The sequence below is a fragment of the Trachurus japonicus genome, chromosome 8, assembly GCF_045865225.1.
Source record: "Trachurus japonicus isolate A0001 chromosome 8, Traja_1.0".
In the NCBI taxonomy this organism is placed as follows: domain Eukaryota; kingdom Metazoa; phylum Chordata; class Actinopteri; order Carangiformes; family Carangidae; genus Trachurus; species Trachurus japonicus.
The window spans coordinates 5,957,539-5,982,770 of record NC_140914.1 but is presented as its reverse complement, the minus strand read 5'-3'; the positions used below and the strand labels follow the sequence as shown (position 1 = coordinate 5,982,770).

Here is a 25,232-nt window from a genome sequence, read left to right as displayed (position 1 = left end):
GTGGAGATTTCGGGGCCAGAGTCTGAGGAAAAACTCATTTTGAGAAAACGGCCTTTAACTCGTACTGTAAAATTGAATCATACTTTTCCGATTGGTTGCGGATACAAAGGAAACGGCAGTTTTTGGAGCCTACATCATTGTTCAGGAGAGAGAGAGCTTTACAATGATACCTGACATGACATGGGTCAGATAACAGGAACAGCTCAGTTTGTATAGCTGTTAACTTTTGGCGAATTTAGGAGAAATCTACTGACGAAAGAGACAAAATGAAGTAAAATAAAAACCTTAACGTGGATTTTCTACCATTTCTTTTGACTTTTCTGAGAGAATACATTTTACATTACATGCATACATTATATTTTTGCCTGTAGTGTCTCCCCTTAAACACCAACATCCGACTCGTCTCACTGTTTTCCTGCCACCTGTGCTCCTTCGCCCTGATGCCCGTCCACCACCACCACCACTTGCCCCCACTTTCCCTTCCTGCACAGGCCACCGTCCCTCCTCCCATAGTGCACCGTGGTAATTGAGTGAGAGCTGTGGCCCTGGAGTCCTTGTGTAATCCACACTTTATAAGCACTCTAATTGAAGTGCAAATTCAATACTCCCTCATCAGCCTTTTACTGGCTGTGCCTTTGCCTGCACCCCTTAGGTAATTACGAGGAGACTGGCAGTTCAATCATTTTGTAGGAAAATAATGTGACAAAAACACGGTGGCGGCGGCAGCGTAGCTACACCGAATCATTTCAACCGTGCAGCCAAGGGGTTGCGATAGCCGGGTTCCTGGAGGTGAGACAAAACACCGCTCCGCTGCGTTATCACCAAGGTAACAACTATGTGATGGAGAATATTAGAGAAACCTTATCAGAGCACAACACAGGATTACACCACACTGCTTTTTTATTGGTTTGATTAAGCACACACACATTACACGCACATGCATGTGCACAGTTTGTGTAATTTTCTCTTGTTTAGTTGCATAATGTCACACACACACACACATATGCATGCATACAAACACATACAAGTGTATTGGTTTTCCTGTATTACCTTGTGTGTGTGTGTGTGTCAGTGTGTGTGGGAGTGTGCGGTTTTGCAGCTTTAATTAAACTTCCTCTATTTTCTCCCAGCTTGTCCCCATAGGGCCCTGTCTTCTTCTTCCTCTTCTTCCTCTTCTTCCTCCCGTCCACATGCTTATTTATTTATAATTGCATAGAAACTCGGAGGAGCTGAGCCACGGCTGAACACGGTGCCAGACCTGTGGAGTAAGCTGGGATTGTCACACACTAATACAATTTCATGTACTGAAACATCCCACCGCCTGGGAAAATTCCATATTATGAATCATGTAGGGATGCACTGTATACATGAGACAACAACACAACAAACACACAGAGAGAGAGAGGGGAAGAAAGAAAGAGAGAAAGAAAGAAAGAAAGAAAGAAAGAAAGAAAGAAAGAAAGAAAGAAAGAAAGAAAGAAAGAAAGAAAGAAAGAAAGAAAGAAAGAAAGATTATTATTATTATTATTATTATTGTTTACAATAGCAAAAGAGCAATACAGAATGTCAACACATCATGTATGTAATCCAAAACTGCAGGGACGTGAACTGTTTCCACACAACAACAACAGATGAGCGGAGTTTTTTTCCTGGTGTGAAAAGGTGCAGTTGAATTTTATCGCTGCTGCTGCTGCTGCTGCTGCTGCTGCTGCCTTGTTTCCCTCCTCGGAGATCAAACATTCCTGAGAGGAAAACAATCCAGGTGTCATAACAACTTTTCTTTCTTCTCCTCTCTCTCTCTCTTTCCTTTATTCAATTGCCAGATTCCTCTCTTTGTGTGTTTTTCCCGGTTGTTTATCTTTTCTAATTTACTTTGCCTTAAAAACTAAAATATCCCACCAGACAACCAACCAACAACCTTTTTTGGATGAGCATCACAGCAAAAAAAATAAAAAATAAAAAATCACAGTGCATCCCATGTGCTTTTGTTGAAGAAGAAGAAGAAGAAGAAGAAGAAGAAGAAGAAGAAGAAGAAGAAGAAGAAGAAGAAGAAGTTGGATGGATGTGATTTAAAGAGATATGCCAACTTTTTTGTGTCTTGCCTCACTCCCGAGTCCATGACCAGCAGATAGACACCATCCTTTCAACTGTGCGTGCAGTAACAAGGGAGATTTATTTATTTTTATTTTATTTTTTTAACCTTTATTTAACCAGGCAAGCAAATTAAGAACAAAATTCTTATTTTCAAGTGCAGAGCCGTATCGCCCGTAATTAGCTTAGCTCAAACGCTGGAAGTGTATAGGTAGTGTTAGCCTGCCTCCTACCCGAGCTGAAATCAGCAGTCAGAAGCTGATTTCATTTTAGCTCTTAACTCTGTAAACATTTTTATACCAGCTGTTTACAGTTTTGTTCGGACGAATTCGGCGCTACTCAAGCTAGCCGTTGTGACCAACGCACTTCCGGTTACTTTCACAAAATAAAACACCCGTTGCCCTTTACATACAGAAAACCATGACGATAGAATTTGTGCTTTTACTTTGAAATAGGAAGCTAACCTACCCTCGATGTAGCTAGCTTGAACCAAAATAAACCGTCTTTGCTTGAACCCTCCGTTTTTTCGATCTCGTCCCGTTACAGGCATTTGACCGCTCAAGATGCCTTACCGGAGAGTTTTGTCAGCTCTGAGACGAAGATCGGCCCGCCGGTTTCCGTTTAGAGTTGCTGAAGAGTTTCTCTGATGACTTTAGGTGGAGGCAGGCTAACACTACCAATACACTTCCAGTGTTTGAGCTAAGCTAATTACGGGCGATATGGCTCTATCTCCCTTGTTACTGCACGCACAGTCGAAAGGATGGTGTCTATCTGCTGGTCATGGACTCGGGAGTGAGGCAAGACATGAAAAAGAAATGTTGGTGTATCCCTTTAAATCTTCAAAAGAAGGAAATCATATTAAGGTATTCTTCTTATAACACTGCAAAATCTGCCAAGTTACCCTACAGTACATGGGCAGCTACCCACATGTTGGTGACTTAATATCTGCAGCACCGTGCCTACTCGCATCTGCAACAGAAACACAAGGCTGCTCTCAACACACCGTTTTGTTTCGTAGCCAATTTTTATTTTTATTTTTTGACACTGGCGTCAGAACTGTAATCACGTTATATATAGTTCATCTCCTCCTGATGTATCAGGATCGTTGGCACAGTAAAGCTGCACATCATACTCTCATATATGTATGTATATGTATAATACAGTATTCTCAGGGACGTTTTTTAATTGCTTTTGAAGAAGCATTATCTCCTGTATACCCACTAATCTCATTTGAATCTATTTCCTGCCGTCATCATGACCCACTTTTCCAGAGAGGGCAATGATTCACACAATGAGACCACACACACACGTGACAAAGTTCCCACATTTAATAAGAAGATCAGATAAGATAAGATGTGCTTTATTGTCCCATTGAGGGAAATTAGACTTGCAAGCATGAAGTGCATGGTGCAAAGTACATACATGAAAACCACAGGACTGACAATAACATAACAGAACAGACACAGACAGTTAAATACAGCAGCAAGAAACAACAATGGACACAAACACAACTTCATGTAATGGGATATATATTGTACAAATCAATCGTTAGTAAGATAAGATAGTAAAAAGCAAGTAGTAATACTCTTAATAGTGTTTACATAAGAACTAAATGGGAGTATAAGTCTGAATTTGATCAGAATTGGGAATCAAAACAATAAAAGCCTGTTAAAGACTTATTGTAAATCACCAATAACCCAGATGTGGCTTCAACATTGATGTTGATGCATCAGGATCATTCAAATATAATGACTATTGATCATAAATGAGAGTTTCCAGATGTTTTTGATGGTGAAACATGTGCATAAATGTTCTTATTCAATGAGTTTGGACATTATAGGCTACTTAAAAGCTCTACATGAGCTCAATTCTGTGTGTTTTGCTATTTTGAACTTTCCTCCTCTGCTTCTTGTGAATTTCCTTCTAAATCTCATGAAGTTAATCCCTGGATTGTTACCGACGTACGTCTGATTCTGCCAAAACAGGTTTTTGTTGGAACAATCGGGGCTGAATTATTCACACGTCGCGGGTGGAGTTCAGGTTTCCATTGTCACATAATCCGTTTTATTTTCCTGTAATTCTCCGCCTCTATCAACTCGACCCCTCGGGTGCAGCCGCCGGTTCACAGACTGTGATCTAATCAAACTACAGAGTCACTACACTGTGCAGATATTGATTGGATTGATTTGGTCTGGTTTGGTTGGCAGATACTCGATATGAAGAAGCTCTGATCTGGATCAAAAACACAATCTCGACTTTTAACTAAAATAAAACAGTCACTTCAAACCTCTGAGCCCCTGGGTCTGTGCCCAGGAGGCATGTTCTATTATAGTACATGGTGATCATCTTAAGTAGTACAGCTAATCAATATTTACGATGCATAAACTTAACTTCACCTCCACTAGAAGCAGCAATAAAATGCTTTCAGACAATAATAGTTAAATAATAAAGTAAAAATGGTTTAATCAATTTGATAACATTTCCCTGACAGGGGCTATAATGAGTTCTTTTAATTCTTTAATAGTTCTCTGATCAAGTTCAGGGCGTATCATTGCTTCTGTGGTAAATGATCTGAATATTTTCTACAACTGTTCTCTGGTATATTTCTTGATATAATGCAAAAATCTAAGAGGAGCTAGAGAAATACCGATACTTTTAAATGTTTAAGACTTTTACTGTTTTATGATTTTATCATTTTTGTGTGAGGATTTATGTTTGTTATGATGTAAGCTATTATCTTCTTTAATTATATTAGATTATTTTTTAAATAATATTATTATTTCAAATGATCCAGGATATATTTTTTATATTATATCAGTTTCAGTTTGTATTTCTTTCAATCACTTGCAAAACACTTTAAATTGAATTTTGACTGTATAAATAAAGCTTGATTGATTGATTAATTGAAGTTTTCCTTCTTCACATTAATTTATCTTTATTTAAATCCTCTCTATAAACAACATTCTTGTCTATAACCTCTCCACAGCCTCAGTATCACCGACAGTAATCGTCTAGATGAGGTAAAACTACACATCTTTATGTTTTTCCCAGTGAAACGTTCAGAGTCAAAAACCAAAACAATCCCAGCATGGCCAAACGCTGATGACGCGTCGGTCGACGTCACGCCCTCACCCGGAAGTGCAGTGAAAACAGACACTTGTCAAAAAAATCCTTCATCCCTTTCTGCTGAACTGCGAGACAAAGGTGAGTTTACACGCTGTGTCATGATGCTCTCTACCTGAACGTGTTGTTGTCACGCTGTCATGTTACCGTCGCCGTGACGCACGTCAGCAGTTTGTCCGCGGTTTGACGCCGGTTTTCACTTTTTAACGGAGCTCCGGTGTTAGCCGCTAACATGCTAATGTTAGCAGGTCAGTGTGTGTGTGTGTGTGTGTGTGTGTGTGTCTCTCTCTCTCTCTCGCTGTTTGTGTGTGTGTGTGGAGAAGCTGTCGAGGACCTTTCAGCTGCTACTTGTTGTTTAATGTTTTTTTGTTCATTTATTTACGGACATTGCATTAAAAAAAAATATATATATATATATCAGTGGAAACATAAAAATCTCCACATGCACTTGCAAAATAGTGAGCCAGCTCTCAGAAAGCATGTTTCCTCAGCTTCCCCCGCCTCAGCCTGAGTATCCTGCCAAATAGTGACCACCACAATAGTTTCCCTCCTCCTCCTCCTCCACCCCTCTCTCTCCCTCAGTTGCATCCCTCCCCATGCTGCAGTGCAGGACAGCTGCAGGTTGTTGCACCCTGAGTCCAGCAGAGAGAGGCCACTGCAATGCAGACTGAATCAAGTCCTGATGTTGACTCTGCTGCTGCTGCTGTTGCACGTGTGGATGTTAATTGGTGGTGAAGTGGACTGGAGCCTCAGAGACACTGATGATGAAGTGTCAGGGAGAACAGAGACTCAGGGATCAGTGACTGATTTAACTCACTATTAAGACTTGAGCTCAGTCTAATTGGATAATAAGCTTTATTTATACATCAAAGTTACAGAGTGCGTTACAGTATATCATTAGTTGTATAAAACTATAACAAAACAACACAAAAATGTTAAACAAACTATCATAATCTGGAGCCAGGTTGTGAAGACTCTTAAAAGTCATCAATAAAATCCTAAAAACAAACAGAAAAACAGCTTAAAGGCACTAAAACAGGAGAAATCTGATCATGCAATTAAGTCAATTAAAGGTGTAGTATGTAGGAATTCCCCCCATCTAGCGGTGCGGTTGCATATCTGAACGTATTCTTGATGTTGCATTCACGTGAAATCGGGCAGACGTCAGACAGACAACATACGCTGCATGTAACAGGATAAACAAGCGTCTATGTAAACAAGTGGTCCGCCAGCACGAGGCAAAACAATACAGGCGTGACAATACGTTGTCATGGTGATGTGGTATTGTTTACCTGACCCATGTTTTACCGTCTTTCTCTCGTCGAGTAAAATGACATCCAGTCGGTTTGCCGACGGCCGTCTGCCTGACTGCACCTGAATGCAACACCAGCGCCTCCGTCCTTCCTCACACTACACAGTGGTGACAGTTTTAACAGGCCGAGCCCACAGCTCCGCTGAGTTTCCGTGGTTACCTACGATACCTATGGCGTACCGACGGTCACGCTGCCACTCAACGTAAAAAATGGCGATGCAACATGGCGGCCTCGGTTCGGTGCGTCGCCCACTTATGTGTTTGTAACGACTTGTAACAACTCATTCTAAGGTACGAGAAAGCTTTCATTTGTATGCGGCTGTGATTCGATTTCAGTGTTCAATACGTATTTATGAAAGCAACATTTGATTTTTGCTAATAAAAAGCCAAATAAGTCACATACTGGGGCTTTAAGTGAAGTTACAGACAAGCAGCAGGTTGATTGACGTTGCACATCCGTGTATTGATTATTGCACATCTGTGTATTTATTGACTCCACATTGTGTTGCATTAAAGTGGCATAACTCCCACAATGTTGCATTGATAAAAAAAAAAACATGTCTTGCGCCGTACGGTACAGTATGTGCACGAGTAGAGGAGGAGGAGGCATGTGGGAGTTTTAGAAATGCAGTGAATGGGAGTCTTGTTTGATTCAGTCTGTGGATGAAAATCTCAGTTATGTCAGAGACGACACTTTTTGCATTTTTCTCATTTTCGCCGTCAAACACATTCTTTAAGTCACCGCCACCGCTAAAGAGGAATTCTGGACTCACGAGTTCACGACCTTTAATCGTCTGGTTTTTATTAAAATCGCAACTTCGTCTGCTGAAGAAAAATAACACACATTTTCCTACAGTTCAACAGAATTACCCTTCAAAACAGGATGCGATGCACCTGCTGGGAAATAATAAAGAAATATATTGCATAACTGTTCAAAATAGCTGATGTACGGTGGCCCAGAGGGGTCAGCTCAGTGCAGCCTGAGAAAACACATTTAAATGAGACGAGGCAGCGGGTTTGAGTGAACAAGATCAGATTTTTTCTTTTTGCTTGATAGTCACTGAAATAAAACTCAGAGACGTTTTTCAGGAGAAAATGAACTTTATTCTGTTTCCACCGACGCTTTCCAGGTTCACAAGTTTTCAGCACCGTATTTTTTGTGAAATTACGAATTTAAAAAACTTTTACTGAGATTAAAATTAACGTTTCTTTGTTGTTTTATCATGGAGCAGGTTTTTGTTGGGAAATCAGAGAGTGTTATTAAACTGATACCATCTTTTACTAGAGTTGATCAGATATTAAACTCACGGATAAAAACAAGCTGCAGATTTCAAACCGTGGGGCGTTTAGTTGTGTGTGTGTGTGTGTTGTTGTTGTTACGTTTTGACAAAGTGATCACAACGATCACGCACAAATGCTTTCTGTCATGGCGCAGTGTTGTGTGTGGCCTCGACTCTGTGGAAGCCTTTAGGAGACAGAAACTGTAAGTGCAGCATCTTCTGCATAGAGGATCTTTGTTTAACCCAATCTGTTCCCTTCCTCCATCCTTCCCTCTTTCTTTCCTTCTTTCCACAATCCTTTCCCTTCCTTCCTTCCTTCCTTGAACCAATCTGCTCCCTCCCTCCATCTTTCTTTCCTTAATTTCTCCCTTCCTTCTTTCCACAATCTTTTTTCCTTTCCTTCTTTCCTCCCTTATTTCCCTTTGTCCATCTTTCTGCTTCCTTCCTTGACCCTATCTGTTCCCTCCCTCCATCTTTCTTTCCTTCTTTTTCCCTTCCTTCTTTCCACAATCCTTTTTCCATTCCTTCCTTTCTTTCCCTTTGTCCTTACTTCTTCCTTCCTTTTTGACCCAGTTGACCTGATCTGTTCCCTCCCTCCATCTTTCTTTCCTTCCTTCCTTTTTCCATTCCCATTTCCTTCCTTCCTACCTTCTTTCCTTCCTTCCTTCCTTCGTCCCCTTCGTCCTTACTTCTTCCTTCCTTTTTGACCAAATTGACCTGATCTGTTCCCTCCCTCCCTCCATCTTTCTTTCCTTCCTTTTCCCTTCCTTCTTTCCACAATCCTTTTTCTATTGCTTCCTTCATCTATCTTTCCTCCATTTCTCCCTTCCTTCTTTCCTCTCATCTTTCCTTTCCTCCTTCCTTCCTTGACCCAGGAGGACAACAGGAGGGTTAAATGAACAAAAGTGTTCAAAACTTCAGAAGAACAGGTGACGCTCTCACAAACGGCCACCGAACATGAACTCCCTGCTCGGTTCATAACTTTTTATTGTCCCGTGGAAACATTTCATGTTGTGTTGGACGACTGAATTTGCAGTATTTTTTTGTTTATTTTTATGTGTTTTCTGAAGTTGCAGAGCATCAGGGAGCTCTCAGGGCCACTGTAGTGATGATGACTATGATAATAATAATAAAAATGAAGATGATGATGATGGTGATAATAGTAGTTTAACAACTTCAGAGTTTGAGCTGCTGTGGGAGGATGTGCAGGACGAACACAACACCCAGCAACCCTCGTATAAAACTCCTCGACAGCAGAACAGAGCCGTTGTTACAGTAATTATTAATTGCACGTGTGTGTTTTCTCCTGGAAGTCAAAACGCTGCTGTACAATCAGCAATATACATAAATATATATGTGTGTGTCTGAGAAAACACTTTGTTTCTTTATATTTGTTTAGTTCTCGCTCTTCAAAATTCAAAGTATAACACCTGGTTGATTGTCATTTCATTGTGCGAGCAGCCCTGCTGGCCTTTCTTCTCTCAGCACGCTCAGCTACAATCCACTATTATGTTTTTTTTTTCTTTATCTATACAAGAAAATGTATTATTTCCCACTGTTTTTTCAAAGGCCATTTCAAAAGCCATAAAAAAACTAATTTAACTGCAGCATTTGGAGCATTGCATTTTTTAATAATTGTTACTAGAATCTACAAATCCACTGTGTGTGTGTGTGTTTTACTCTGGGGGTGTTTTGGTTTTATAAAGTGGAAGTGACTTGGTTTTAAAGTAGCTCAAATCAAATCACCCCCTTTTTTTTTGTTTTTTTTTTTCTTAGTGGACAACAGCCAACAAATCCTGTGTGTGCAGAAAACATCCAACATCCAAGTCAAGAACTGCACCGCAATCAAAGCTTTAATAGGTTAGATTAGAAAAAACACAAAATTATGTTTGTTTTTTGTTTTTTTCCGTGTTTTTGTTGGGGTGTTGATGCAAAAACCTATTTAGTTAAACCAGTGAAATAAATTCAATATGCAACAACACTGATACTCGTGCTGTTAACAAGATCAGTGTGGAGGGGACAGGCCAGATGCTCAGTCTCATATTGCTGAGCTGTATGCATCAAAAACGGTTATTAGACAGGTGGCCTTTCCTTAGAGTTGCACCTGGCAGCTGGCAGACACACGCACAAACACACACACAGATACACACATACACACACTTTCCTTTTTGTTTATAGCAGTGTGTGTATGTGTGTGTGTGGAGCAGAGTGAAACCACTTGTCTTGATTTAACAGTGCTTTCCTCGCCTGGCTGCTTGTGTTCTTCTTAAACACTAGTCAAATTTAAACCCTTTACACTGATGTGAGCCGAGCTCTCTCCCTCTGCTCGACTGTGTCCACCCGGCTCCGCTGCTGTATATTAAACTATTCAACCAACCACCACTCTGTCAGATCTTCTTCTTTACAACCCCCCCAACTTCTCCCCCCCTCCTCCTTCCTCCTTCCTCCTCTTCCTCTTCATAACACTACAGGATGCAGCCATTCGGTTTATTTACAGCATGCAGGAGGAGGGAGCTTCTTCTGTAACTGCTGCTGGGAATCGGCCAAGAGCCAATCGAAACACACGACTAGTGGCGGAGGGGCCGAGCTAATAGAATCTGACAGGAATGGAGTCGTAGCGGCCGCTCGGGCCTCGTAAACCTGTCGCCGCTTTAAGCCCCCTGTATTTGTGGCTATTACCTGCTGCTGCTGCTTTGTTTGTAGTTGGTGGAGCCGGATGACTCCTGGGCGTTGGTTGGAGCGTCCACAGTGGATCTGTGAGGATCTATATAGTAGAGTTTTAACAAACACAAACACCACCACTGCTGCTTCTGCTTCCTTCCTTCTTTCCCTTTCACGATTATAGATTTTCTTGGTACGATTATTGTCAGAGAAATAATCACGGTATCAACGATTATCACGATTATTATGCATTAATTAATTTCACAACACTATGAATGTGTAAAATATAATTACATTACTCAGTTTACACAAAATATTTCAAGTATCTATTAATATATATGACCGATTATTAATCCCCAGGGGAAGTGTTTGAAATATTCAGGTCATGAATTGTCATCTATACCAAATGTTTGTGTTTATTTTAATCGTTTTTTGTTTTGTTTTGCCTTTTTTTAATTAAAAATGACACGCTAGCATTTAAATTCGTACAAATTCAGTGTTACGTGGACCAGTATCTGTGCATTTACCTTTACTTTGGCACCACATCTGCCGATACGGTTCCGACATAATCTTTTTGGGAAAGTGGCGGTATTTAGGAATCTTTACGATTAATTAATTGTGGCGTTTAATACCACGATTAATTGTGAAAACAAGTAATCGTGACATCCCTAGTCCTTACGTCTTCCTTCCTTTTCGACCCAATCTGTTCCCTCCCTCAATCTATCTTTCCTCCATTTCTCTCTTCTTTCTTTCCTCCCATCTTTCCCTCTGTCCTTCCTTCTTTCCCTTCGTCCATCCTTCTGCTTCCTTCCTTGACCTAATCTGTTCTGTCCCGCCATTTTTCTTTCATTCCTTCCTTTTTCCCTTCCCTTTTCCCTTTTCCTTCCTTACTTACTTCTTCCTTCCTTTTTGACCCAAATTGACCTGATCTGTTCCTTCCATCTCCCTCCATCTTTCTTTCCTTCATTTTCCCTTCCTTCTTTCCACAATCCTTTTTCCATTCCTTCCTTCCTTCCTTCCTTCCTTCCTTCCTTCCTTCCTTCCTTCCTTCCTTCCTTCCTTCCTTCCTTCCTTCCTTCCTTCCTTCCTTCCCTTTTCCCTTTCCCTGTATTTGTGGCTATTACCTGCTGCTGCTGCTTTGTTTGTAGTTGGAGGAGCCGGTCAGACTCCTGGGCGTTGGTTGGAGCGTCCACAGTGGATCTGTGAGGATCTATATAGTAGAGTTTTAACAAACACAAACACCACCACTGCTGCTTCTGCTTCCTTCCTTCTTTCCCTTTGTCCTGATGTCACGATTATAGATTTTCTTGGTACGATTATTGTCAGAGAAATAATCACGGTATTAACGATTATCACGATTATTATGCATTAATTAATTTCACAACACTATGAATGTGTAAAATATAATTACATTACTCATTGTTTAGAAGTATCTATTAATATGACCGATTATTAATCCCCAGGGGAAGTGTTTGAAATATTCAGGTCATGAATTGTCATCTATACCAAATGTTTGTGTTTATTTTAATCGTTTTTTGTTTTGTTTTGCCTTTTTTTAATTAAAAATGACACGCTAGCATTTAAATTCGTACAAATTCAGTGTTAAGTGGACCAGTATCTGTGCATTTACCTTTACTTTGGCGCACATCTGCCGATATGGTTCCGACATAATCTTTTTGGGAAAGTGGCGGTATTTAGGAATCTTTACGATTAATTAATTGTGGGGTTTAATACCACGATTAATTGTGAAAACAAGTAATCGTGACATCCCTAGTCCTTACGTCTTCCTTCCTTTTCGACCCAATTTGTTCCCTCCCTCAATCTATCTTTCCTCCATTTCTCTCTTCTTTCTTTCCTCCCATCTTTCCCTCTGTCCTTCCTTCTTTCCCTTCGTCCATCCTTCTGCTTCCTTCCTTGACCTAATCTGTTCTGTCCCGCCATTTTTCTTTCATTCCTTCCTTTTTCCCTTCCCTTTTCCCTTTTCCTTCCTTCCTTACTTCTTCCTTCCTTTTTGACCCAAATTGACCTGATCTGTTCCTTCCATCTCCCTCCATCTTTCTTTCCTTCATTTTCCCTTCCTTCTTTCCACAATCCTTTTTCCATTCCTTCCTTCCTTCCTTCCTTCCTTCCTTCCCTTTTCCCTTTCCCTGTATTTGTGGCTATTACCTGCTGCTGCTGCTTTGTTTGTAGTTGGAGGAGCCGGTCAGACTCCTGGGCGTTGGTTGGAGCGTCCACAGTGGATCTGTGAGGATCTATATAGTAGAGTTTTAACAAACACAAACACCACCACTGCTGCTGCTGCTTCACCCACCTATAGTGTCTGTTTACACTCATTTTCTTATTTGTCTCTGTGCCAGTGGGAAATTTCTCCTTCTGTTTGGCGACGGTGCCACGGGAGGGGGTGGGAGGTGGAGACGCGGCTGCAGCAGTTAGTAAATCAAACGTTCACTCGTCGTCACAGATCACAGATCTGTTGTAGAGGCTCTAACTGAGTTTCTCTGCTCTGCACTGATTGAACAGCAATATACGTAAAAATCCCCACTTCCCTCCAGAACTTGGCTGGCTGCTGTTGTCACGGCGGCCGGTCTGTCTCCTGAGCTGTGTCGGTGGATCGATTCCAGGAAGTGTTGGCCGGTGGCGCCGCAGCAGCCGACGGCTCTCTGGCATTTCTGTCCCCGGCTTTTGTGTGAGAGACATGATCACGTTATTTCACAAAACTGCACTGATTGTCGTTGTTAGAATGAAGGCGACACGTGATACTTGTTTTAACATGAATCCAACTTTTTTTTAGATTTTAGATGTGTGTGATCAAAAGTGGGCGTGGCCTGATGAAAGCTTTATCGCAAACGAGTATTTGTCCAAACAATCCTCAGGTGAGCTGTGTCAGTATTGTTATTTTACTTAATCGGACCCTCCCTGGTAACGAATCGTAATTTATTTAATCGGATGTCGCTAATTTTTCAGTTCGCAAACATGGCGGCCACACACACAAGAGGTCAGTGACCACTTGGCAAGTGGGTTAGCACGTCTTTTATGGGTGGGTGAGTTTAACTTCGGTACCGCTTACCGCCACACGCTGTCACTTCTCCTTACTGGTACCATGTGACTGTGGCTATACCCGCCGCGGACCTCCGTTAACACACACACACACACACACACACACACACACACACACACACACACACACACACACACACACACACACACTGTTTCTGTGAGATCTCGCGAGATCTCGTTTCTGAAATCGTTCCTACAAACGTGCAAAACATTTTTCGGTCCTAGTGGAAGATTATAATTTTTAATCATCAAGTGTAGCATTGTGATATTTTGTGTGGCCAATTGTATCAATACACAGATGCCAACTATTGATATTTTATTATGCAAATTGATAATATGAATACCTGAATACTAAGTAAGAAATGAGTACTCTTAAAGACTGTGTTGGTCAATTTGCCATCTTTATAATCACATTTTGTAACAAGAAGTATCTAAATGATAAGAATAACAGACTGACTTTTATCTTCAGATGTTGACATTTTCCTTTCAGGACAAATGTTTAAAATCGCGATAAAATCACATTGTTGGGCCTTTGTTGATTCTCACCTCTAAAATCAGTTAAAATTAGGAGAACATCCAGTGTGTGTGTGTGTGTGTGTGTGTCGTCTCATTCCTCTCTGACGTCCCACTATTAGCTTAATACTCATTTAACTGGTTTAACTCCACCAGTGCTTCAGCTCTTCTGATTCTTCTGAGCGCCGTCAGCCTGTGATGTTGGAAAATGAGTTTTAAATGTGAGCTGAGAACAGAAAATGTGGATGCATGTTTTCTATCCCATATTTTTCATCCACAGACGTCACATCCAGCGCTCTGCCTGCCTGTGTGTGCCTACTAAGATGTAATTGATACAGGCGCAGCCCCCCCACCCCCTCCCCTCCCCACCAATCCACCTTCCTTCCTCAAAAAATGTTTCTGATTGGGCCTTTTATAGATGCAGCAAGAGAAGAAGCTCATTTCTCACATTGCTGATCGCTTGTGAGGGAATAAGGCAACAAGTATTGAATTAGTTTGCATGAGAGAAGGGAAATTGAAATATGGATTGGGGTCGCAAATGCCTGCCAGTGCTATTGGCTGTTGCGGATATGGAGGATGAAATGTATTTTCTGTGTGTATGTGCGTGTCAGCGTGTGACTGATGCAGACAGTGCTGCCGCCACCGCCGTCGAATGGTTTTCCAACGCTCCTGCGCCGAGCTATTTTCCAATAACAAGTCGCGGGAGCAGGAGTGACACAGATGAAGTGAATGTTTTAAGAGGAAAAGTAATCTTAAAGACGAGCCAAGCCATTCCTCACTCGAGCTGCATGCACACAGCTCATCCTCCTCCATCCCCCATCCTCCACCCCCCCCTCCTCCTCCTCTACATCACTGCTTCTTCTCGTCTTGGAAGCCGTGCAGACACGAGCCGGCTCTCTTTGCCATCTGCCATTTAGATGTATTTAAATCATGCATGCACGCTGAGTTTGGACCTGTGATTTGAACTGGTCAGGTCTCCCCGGTCTCTGCCAGGCTGCTCAGCACAACTTGTGACCGGGAGGACGCCATCTGAATACGAATTAGAGGCGGCGACAACAACACAGTTGGTCAAAAGTGTCACCGCCCGAAAAAGTCAGATCCAGATTTGCTGATATTATCTGGCATTTAAAAACACGAGGAAAAACGACGACCCGTCCAAATGGTTTGATTAGCAGCTCCAGCAGCTCTGCCGTGGCTCACATATCGATGGCTCTGGCATTTGGAGAAGGACATCATTTTTACTTAAAAATGTTGAAAGCAGGAGAAATGTTCCGTCCAAGCAGCAGTTAGAGCGCCGAGGACACTGATGGGGACGACAGGAAGTAAACACATGAGGACAGGAGATGTTAAATTAACAATTTACACACTTAACTTGTTGTTATACGTCATATACGTATATGTGGTGGCCCTTCACATGGTGGGATTTTGACATTTTCATGTTGTGATATAAACTAGAAGTTTTCAGCTATTCATAACTGTTTGAATAACTGAGATCGCCCTTTCAGATCAAAAGTTATGGGCATTTTAATCTATAATGACCAAAAAACTGAAAAGTGAGAAAAATGGCTTTAACTAGAACGTTGCTGTTTTAACCCTCTAAAGACAAGTGTTTTACAAAACATTAAACAACTTCTGAACCGTTTATGATAGAGACGAGCTGTAAACTGTATCTGAATCGTGTTATTTTCTGCTTTCCGACGGTCCTTGAATGGTGCCTCTATGACAAGAAGCATCGACGCTAAACCGAACGTAGCGTCGACGCTAAACCGAATCACTGATGCTTGCACATGTTTTACAAAACATCAACAACATATTGTAACTTCCGAACCATTTATGATAAAGACGAGCTGTAAAAAAGCATCTGAATCGCGGGATTCTCTGCTTTCCGAGGGTCCTTGAATGGTACCTCTACAATAACAACGGACCTCCTCTCCTCTAGCTGCTGCTGTGGCTCAGCTGAAAATGAAACGCTGTATTCGCCACAAAAACATAAAAATAAGTACTTTCCGTTGTATTTTAAAAAATATTTATTCACCACAATGTAGTAGGGAGTTCAAAGTACCAGAATCACACAAAATATCAAAATCGTGTAAAGTACTTTTCCACCTATTTTGGCGATTTGCCACAATAGAACGTCAGCGACTTCCGATGGGTTTTCCCAGGCCGCCACACATATTTACATTGTTGTTGACTGATTCTGTTCTGCTTTTGCTGACGCTGTTGTTTTCTGAGTTAGCCACGTGCCGTTGGATCTCCTCATCAAAGTAATCATAACAACAAAAAGGCAATTTATCAGTTCATTGATGATGAATAACTGCAATAATTAAGGTAACTGATTAATTGCTTTGTTTAATCCGTAAAGCAAAAAGCCCCAAAAAAATTCACTGGTTCCAACCTCTCATGTGTCAGAAGTCGTTGGTTTTCTTTTGGTTTTTGAAGAAACTACTTGAAAGTATTTGGGTTTTGAGCCACTTGTCTGGCACAATGCTCAGTTTGGATTCATGGTACTCTTAATCCACACTTTTTTGGGCATTTTTATCCATAAGGAAACATAAATATCTGCAGAATAAAAGTAAATCTGAGCTGCTAGTTCATTCTTCAGTTGGAGTGATGGCTGAAAAACAAATCAAAATAAACAACAGACGATGTAAACAGTGAAAAGTCTTAAATGAATCTTTGTAATTAGACACTCAGTTAATTATACTGATTAATTACTGTAGCTAATCTATCTGTCTTCACATCACATGTTGAAATCGTATTTTTTCATATCACATTGATGCACGGACACACATTTTACCAATACACGCTTATGTGTGCTATAAAATTAGATCTTATTATATCCAGATGTTGTGTGATAGTAACATCTCCCCTTACTGTACAGATCACATATATGACCCCTTGATATAAGGCCATACAGTATATATCTCTTATATATCGGTCATATATTATGTTTCTGTGGGGAAACTTAAGCTTGTGTGTGTTTTTAATTATCTTGATTTATTGTAGTTTACAGATGTGGAGCGGTCACATCTGAGAATAAACGTTCCTGTGGAGAAGGAGTTGTGTGTTGCAGACAAACGGAGGCGACAGCGTCAGGCAGAGGAGGAGGAGGAGGAGGAGGAAGAGTCTGAATCTGAGGCTGTGAAATCAATAGTTCATACCATTCTGAAATTGAAGGGATTTTTTTATTTATTTATCTTTTTTCTTTTCTTTTTTTCTTCCCTTTTTGTTGTTGCTGTTGGTCAGAAACCACGTGTAGGAGCTGGAATATGAAAACGCCTCGCTGCCGAAGTGAAGGCCTCTCATTTAAGCAGCACTATTGATTCCCACAGACCCACGGTGCTCCAATTATGGGGAGCGTGGGTTGTGTTAGTTAGTTGCCCTGTGAAGGAACCAGAGCGACTTCACACACAGACACATACACACACACAAAAAATTGGACATCAGTCCCCTGATCTCCTCTTCCACCTCCCTCTGTCCTCCCCAGCCCCCTAAAAAAAATCTACGGTGGCTCTGAGGTGCAAATCACAACAGCAAATCAGAAAACACAATAACAAAAGAGAAAACACAACACAAAAAGAGAAAACACAACGGCAAAAAGAGGAAACACAACAGCAAAAGAGAAAACATAACGGCAAAATTGAAAACACAACACAAAAAGAGAAAACACAACGGCAAAAGAGAGAAAACACAACGGCAAAAGAGAAAACACAACGGCAAAAGAGAAAATACAACGGCAAAAGAGAAAATACAACGGCAAAAGAGAAAACACATCACAAAAAGAGAAAACACAACGGCAAAAGAGAAAACATACATTAACGGCAAAATTTAAAACACAACACAAAAAGAGAAAACACATCACAAAAAGAGAAAACACAACGGCAAAAGAGAAAACACAACACAAAAAGAGAAAACACAACGGCAAAAGAGAAAACACAACACAAAAAGAGAAAACACAACGGCAAAAGAGAAAACACAACAGCAAAAGAGAAAACATAACGGCAAAATTGAAAACACAACGGCAAAAGAGAAAACCCAACACAAAAAGAGAAAACACAACACAAAAAGAGAAAACACAACGGCAAAAGAAAACACAACACAAACAGAGAAAACACAACAACAAATCAGAAAACACAACACAAAAAGAGAAAACACAACAGCAAAATTTGTTGTGTTTTCTCTTTTTGTGTTGTGTTTTCTCTTTTTGTGTTGTGTTTTCTGATTTGCCGTTGTGACTTGCACCTCGGGGCCGCCGTAAAAAGCTGCACAAAGTCAAGGAAACGTTGTGTGTCTCTCTGTACAGTTTCCAGAGTCTCTCTCTCTCTCCGAGGACACACACCGCTGCAGGACGGGAGATTTCCCCTGTTGGCAGTTCCTGTTAAGAGATTCACTGGCATTACAGCATAAAGAGAAAATAATCCCCCTCTGTCTATGTTGGTGGTGTGGTGCTATCTGTCTGCATGAGCCTGCTGGCAAGTGGCTCAGAGAGACAGAGAGTCTGAGTGGACTGACAGACAGACAGACACACACACACACTCGCTCGGTGTCGGGCCACGCAGCTTTTGTTGCCGAACAAAAGACGAGAGGTTTTCTTTTTTTTTTTGTGCACAGGTGTATTCGCATTCATCCATCCATCCATCCACCTGTACAGTTCAGCAGCAGCAGCAGCAGTTATTGTGAACAGCCACAGACATTAAGCAGAGAAATTGCAGCTGTTTTAAAGCTTTTATTGCCGGAGCTCTTTGCAGGGTAAAGTGGTCTGTAATTCCCAGCCTGTAGCTTCCTGCTGTGTCGTCGCTGCTGCTGCTGCTGCTGCTGCTGCTGCTGCTCTTATAGCTGCTGCCCTTGTCTGGTCTGGGTTGGTGATGAGGAAGAGCGACAGGAGGGGATCAGGAGCTCCCTGAACAATATGAGAAACTCTCCCCTAGGGCTGGGACGATATGCTTTTCTCCCAATTCTTTGATTCTTCTACGATTTTTTGGATGGCGATTCGATTTAAATTGCGATTCTACGATATTGCAGATTCTCTCGATTTTTAGTCTGCATTTTTAACATTTATCTGCACACAAATACTGTAGGAGCCTATAAATGAACATACTCCATTATAAAGTGAACTTAAACCCTTTTCAAAACCTGGACTCTCTGTATGTAAAAAAGGCTAACAAATGCACATTGCACAATATTTTAAAAAATTTCACAAAAATAAAAAAACATCAAAAAAAAAATCAATTTTTGAAAAAAAAACATTGCACAATATTAAAAAATGTAGATTTTTGAAAAAAAAAAAAAAAAAAAATCGATTTAAAAATCGTCAAAAAAGATATCGCGATATTTATGTGAATCGATTTTTTCTCCCACCCCTACTCTCCCCCCTCCTCTCCTCCTCTCCTCCTCATCTTCGTCTTCACTCTGGAGACTCGGTGAGAAAAAAGTTTTACTGGCAGTGAAACGAGCGCTTTATTTGCCTCTGACTCTTCTCTGCTTCCTCTACAGTCGCCATGTGTCCCGTCTCTTCTTCTTCTTCTTCTTCTTCCCCTTCGCCCCTTTTTCCTCTCCCTCCCTCGCTCCCTCCCTCCCTCTCTTTCTCTCAACTCTCATTCTCTTCTCCAAGTTAACGGGAGTCTCATGCAATATGCTGTGTTTCCCCACTTGAGTGCTAATGAGGCGGATGAATATTCATGAGGTGGAGGCTGACATCGCTGCTGTGTGGCGATTGTTGTGTGCAGAGTTGTGAGTTGTGAGTTGTGTTTGTGCGACGGTGGGGTGGCCAACGAGAGTGAGGCGACATCAGGAGACTCTGGGCTCCTCTGCTAATGATGCAGATGTGCGTCCCTGAGTTTTGTTTTGCTGCTGCTGCTGATGGTGGATGACCAAGGCCTCGGGGGGACGGGGGGGGGACGGGGGGCTGGCAGTGGTTGAGTCTCGCCTCCAGCTCCAGTGGAGGACGGCCAGAGACGAGGAGCTGCAGCAGCCCACACTCTTCCTCCTCCTCCTCCTCTTCCTCCTGGTCCCTGTGGTCCTGGCTCGTGACAAACAGATGCCACGGGGCCGCGTCTCCGGGGACCGTCTCCATCTTTTCTTATTACACCTCTCCCTCTCCCGTCCTCGCCACCTCTCTCTCTCTCTCCCTCTCTTCTTGTCTTCTACATTCCTACAGCCCTATGATGTCTGCGATCACGGGATTGGCCAATTAAAACAGAATAATGCTGTTTTCGTGAGGAAGAGGAACGTATGTCTGGGGAAAATTGCACAGAGGGAAGCAAATCTGGGTGGCACAACCCCCCTGTGTCGTTTCACATGCCCCCACCCTCTTTGAAAAAACGTAGGCTACAGGTGAAGCCCATGGATCAATATAATACATCCATGGTGAAGCCCCAGTATCCACTAGACTTGTAGTCAAGACCGCCTGAACTGAGACCAAGACACTACCAAGACCAGAGAGTATCAAGACCAAGACCAAGACCAAGACAGACCGAGTCAAGACTAAGACCAGTTGAGCTCAAGACCGAGAACGAGACCAAAAAAACCAACTAGTTACACCATATTTTGCTATTCCGCACGAGTTGTAGAACACGAGAGGACGAGTGCCAACGCGTCTGTGTCACAAAATGCATGTGATTGGTACCACTTGAAGGGGGCGCATAAATAATGATATCCAAAAATAAAGCACGCCTGCCTGGATATTGTAGGCTACAAATCCCTTCGAGACCGTTCTGCCAGTCCGAGACATTGCGAGACCGAGAGACCTGAGACCAAACACTGTCGAGACCGAGACAAGACCAAGACCACAAAAGTCGTCTTGACCTACAAGTCTAGTATCCACAAGTTTCCGAATGTCAAAAGTGGAAGCCGGTTGTGCTCCTCCGGTGGAAGTTGCGGTAAACACATGGATCTATTAACGCTGGCTTTTAACAACGGATGTCCATTTGTGTGATATCCATTGTTAAAAGCTAGTGGGATGATCCAGTGGGGGGCAACCGCCATTCCAACATCCCACCAGTCCGACATAGGGCTCTAATTGTCTAAATGGCAACACTTAATCAAACGCCCCGTCATTCCGACAATTCTTGCCTCCTATGGTCGGAATGACGGTATTTTTTTCTTTTTTTAAACATCCTGCCTTTCTGACAATTCCTTTAATAGCGTATTTGTTTCCCCAAAAGATTTTGCACTGGTTGGGTTTAGGCAATGGAGAAAGGAGTTGGTTAAGTTTAGTAAAAAGAGCAGGTAGTGGCTAGACAGACAGACTAGTCCCTGTCTGCGCTCTGCTGCGTAATTACACACAACCATGTGGGTATTCCTCTATCAGCATGTCTTAAAGAAGGGAGTCGCCTGTTGAGTAACGCACATATCTTTATATTGAAAGCCTTGTCAGAATGGTTGGACGATGGCATGTCGGAATAGCAGTATGTCGGAATGGTGGGACAATGTCGAAATAGCGGTATGTCTAAATGGTGGGATGTCGGAATGACAGCATGCAACCATGATCCATGCGTTTTACAGATTTTTAATGAAAAAAAAAGAAAAAGAAATCCATGTGTTTACCGTGACTACTGAAACCATGGAAATGTAAACATACAATTCCACCGGAAGAGCAAAACCGGCTTCCGTTTTTGACGTTCGGAAAAAGGTGGATACGCGACGATAGTGCAGAATGCCGTGTCACTCACATTGGGTTGCGCCGTCCGGTAGCTATCTAGCATGCGTAGCGCAGCAAGCGCCTTCGTGGTGCGGCCCATTGTAAAATAGGGTGAGCGACGCGACTTTCCACGGTATTGTTGCGTACAGTGGGACTTCACCTTTAGCATGGCAAAGCAGCTGCCCATGGCTCTGTTTTTGGTAGTAAAATGAACTTCCAAAAATTAAAACGGAAAAAATGGAATTTCCAAAAATCTAAACAGAAAAAACTGAATTTGGGAAAAAAATAAAACGGATTTTATAGGGCCCCCCCTCTTTCTCTGTGAACACATTGTGCTGTGGCGTGTGGAGCCGTCAGCAGCTCTACTAGCTACGGTACGTGGTGAAGGACATATGAGAAAAGCAAAGGCGGCTCGTTTTAGCGCCGTGATGTGATGTGGCGCTGCTCGTCATGTCTCATGTGTTGCCATTTCCTCCTCGTGCTCTCTCTCGCCACACTTCTTCTTTTTTTTTTTCTTTCCTCGTTGTCAGCTTTGTTCTGCTCTTCAGATTCTCTCCTATAGTAATCTCTCACATTCTCCCTCCTCTCTTTCCTCTTTTTTTTTTTTTTGCTCTCATTTGCATTTTCTCACTTACTCGTCATCATCCCAGTCTTCTTCTTTTCTCCCCAGCTCCGTCTCCAGCCTGCGGCTCTCCCTGCTGCTGCTGCTGCTGCTCCTCTTCCCTGAGTCTTATACTTGCCATCACTCCCTTTCCTCCCCTCGCTCCTCTGTAACATATCCGACCCCCGTAGTCTACCTGAAGGAGCTCCTATGGCTCTGCAAAAAAAAAAATCTTTGATCTCCCCACCACCACCAGCCATTTCGAACACGAACCGGCGTGTGTGCGTGTTGTCTCACGCTGCTTGTGCTCGGCAACCTTTAATTTTGGGAAAAGGTGAATGTGTTGGTGGAGGTGCTGCAGAGGAGGATGCACACACACAAACACACACACACACACAGGGTTCGACTGCTTCCTTTCATGTCTGCCACTCGGTGACATAATAGAGGCCTTCCCGCTCCTCGGCGCTCCCTGCCTCCCTCTCCCTGTGTTCATGAAATCGGTCGCACCGCCACTTAATATTGTCAGTTCCAGTCTAGCGGGCGACGTCGTCCATGCTGATTCTCATGCACGTACATACACATCCTCTCCTGCAGTAGGAAGAAGGGGAGTGAAGAGGAGAGGAGAGGAGAGAGGAGAAGGTAGGTGGAGGCTGGCCAATTTATCAGCGCTGTGACTGTAAGGCTACAGGGAACCCTCCGTCTTCATCAGTTCACTCAGCAGATAGGCACACCCCAGTCACCGCTACTAGACTTACCTCATGTGTCTCCATTACACGTTAATAACAAAGCTGCGCGGGTGACTAGGATCGGCGCTCCCACGTGTTATGCCACGTTAAAGAGACGGAGCAGGGTTCGGCAGAGAAGCGCGGGTGAGACGGGGTTAAAGTGTGTTTATTATCAGCTCTGATGAAAATGAGAAAGCGCCTCACGTTCATTAGTGTTTTGCTCAGTATCATTGCAATTTACAACAATAAACAGTTGTCAGGCTATTGTAGTGTAACTGTAGTCAGTAGTTTGTTATGTGATAATGAGAATGACAGTTTTGACACAACATGAGACGTAAATATATAGCTTTATATATTATTATCACTTATACACAGTTTATAGCAGATGTCAAATAATGCATATTGTAGAATTTATATATACAGTATATCTTATTAGGGCTGCACAATTAATTGCAATATGTCCAAGTCCAATGGGAAAAGGTAAAAATGTGTCACAATATTGATGTGTATCGTCTGCAACATCAGTGTTGTGTTGCTATAGAGACGCCCTGGACAACAAATTATATCCTCAAGACATAAATAAGCCATGTTTGTTTGGTAAATAAAACTGACCACTGACACTGAAATCACAATATCTGAACATATAATCACAGTATTATGGGTTTGTTTTTGCATATTGTGCAGCTTTATTAGACATATTTGTCAGTAAATGTAAGTGTTCTTCTTGTTTTAGTTTTCATATGTAATTTTATGTATGTTTACTTATACAGTAGATTAGAGTAGATGGACATATACTACATTTGCGTATTGGATATGGATACAGTTAATAACAAATGGATTTACTTCTGGATGTCTGGAACAAGCTGCATTCGTTGCAGTGGGCTCTCTGCTAGTCCACAGAATTAATAAACGAACATATTCACTATAGGCCTATATAACACTGTGCAAAAGTTATATGCTCTAAAGATAAACTGTGGGTGGCTCAAAAGATGAAACCCAGAATAGATTTCAATTAATTATATATATAGAAAATAAAGAAATCAGATGAGTATTTGGTTCGACCACTTAGATTTCCTGTAGAAATATGATCCCAGATGAGTTTCAGTCTGCTCCATGTCATAGATTTATTGCTGTTTGCCTGCGCGGTTATTCTCATAATCAATTTATCTGCATATCAGAAAACAGTCATCTCCAAAAGCCCCAGGTGACATTTTCAAATTCCTGTTTTTGTCAACACATATTCAACATTCATAGAGATAAACAGGAGGAGATCAACACATCTTGAATATATTTGAGGGGCTGGAAGTGTGATCTGTATGAGAAGTTGCTGGATGAATTAGTGAAAGTCAAATATGCTAATAATAATAATAATAAGTCTTTGCATACTGAAAACTGCATTCGGCCAAAATCAACCAACATAGCAGAGTTTTCTCAAAGTTAGAAGTGACGGTTGAAGTGAATCACATTCCAGTAGATTTCACACTCTTTCATATTTTCTATGGTCAGTGTGTTGGATTACAGTAGTTATGACCCGGGTTGAACTCAATAAGTTGGACTCAACTCCAGGTCGTACCTCGTCCTATTCATGTTGTCACTCTCCTTCCTTTCACTTATAACTATATACAGTACATTAGTATTTTCTCGTAGCGGTCGACTCTCTTTTCCTGCTTTGGTCGCTCTGTTCTTTCCTTGTATTCTGTCTCTTCTGCTTCATCTCTTTCCACTTACAAAATAAAAGCTCCTCAGTGACTTTATGAATGAGATTGTTACTGCCACCCTGTCTGTTGTCCTGTGGATTAATGTTTTTAATGATAACATCACCTGCACTTTGTTCTGCCACTGTCTTTTCATCTGCCCTTCTGTTTTTTTTTTCCTACGTGAGTTCCACTACAGATGAAGTAGATTTACATTTTTTTTCCATCCCCAATCCATCTTCAAATTCATAGCACTGATACTTGCAGAGGAACTTTAGAGATGGAGAGGCAGCAAAAAGAGAGCTGGATGCTGGATGTTGGATATTGGATGTTGGGTGTTGGAAGCTGGATGTTGGATGTTATATGGTTGCTGTTATCCTACATGTTGGATGTTGGATGCTGGATGTTATACGGTTGCTGTTACATGTTGGATATTTTATGTTGGATGTTAGATATTAGATGTTATATGGTCGCTGTTACATGTTGGATGTTGGAAGCTGCATGCTGGATATTGGATGGTAAATGGTCGCTGTTAC

General features: G+C 41.8%; 1 protein-coding gene across 1 annotated transcript in view; it reads left to right on the top strand.

The window, feature by feature from the left end:
- The first annotated feature begins 5,221 nt into the window (after positions 1-5,221).
- The window catches only part of spop (speckle type BTB/POZ protein), a 146,008-nt gene continuing 125,997 nt past the window's right edge, over positions 5,222-25,232 (top strand). Inside the window, exon 1 of the mRNA XM_085783411.1 lies at positions 5,222-5,295. The gene's annotated coding sequence lies outside the window, so the exon portion shown is untranslated. The remainder of the gene's footprint in view (positions 5,296-25,232) is intronic.